This window comes from Tupaia chinensis, unplaced genomic scaffold, assembly GCF_000334495.1.
Source record: "Tupaia chinensis unplaced genomic scaffold, TupChi_1.0 Scaffold000539_1, whole genome shotgun sequence".
Taxonomy (NCBI): domain Eukaryota; kingdom Metazoa; phylum Chordata; class Mammalia; order Scandentia; family Tupaiidae; genus Tupaia; species Tupaia belangeri.
Window position 1 is genome coordinate 2,761,190 of NW_006160052.1, and position 224 is coordinate 2,761,413.

The window sequence follows — 224 nt, forward strand, 5'->3', positions numbered from 1 at the left end:
GGCGGGCGCCGCCTTCTGGATCACCATCGCCACCAGCAAGTACCAGGGCCCCGTGCACTTCGCGCTCTTCGTGTCGGTGCTCTTCTGGCTGCTGACCCTGGGCCTCTACTTCCTCACTCTGCTGGGCAAGCACGAGCTGGTGCCGGTGCTCGGCTCGCGCTGGCTCGTGGTCAACGTGGCGCACGACCTGCTGGCGGCCGCGCTCTACGGCGCCGCGACGGGCA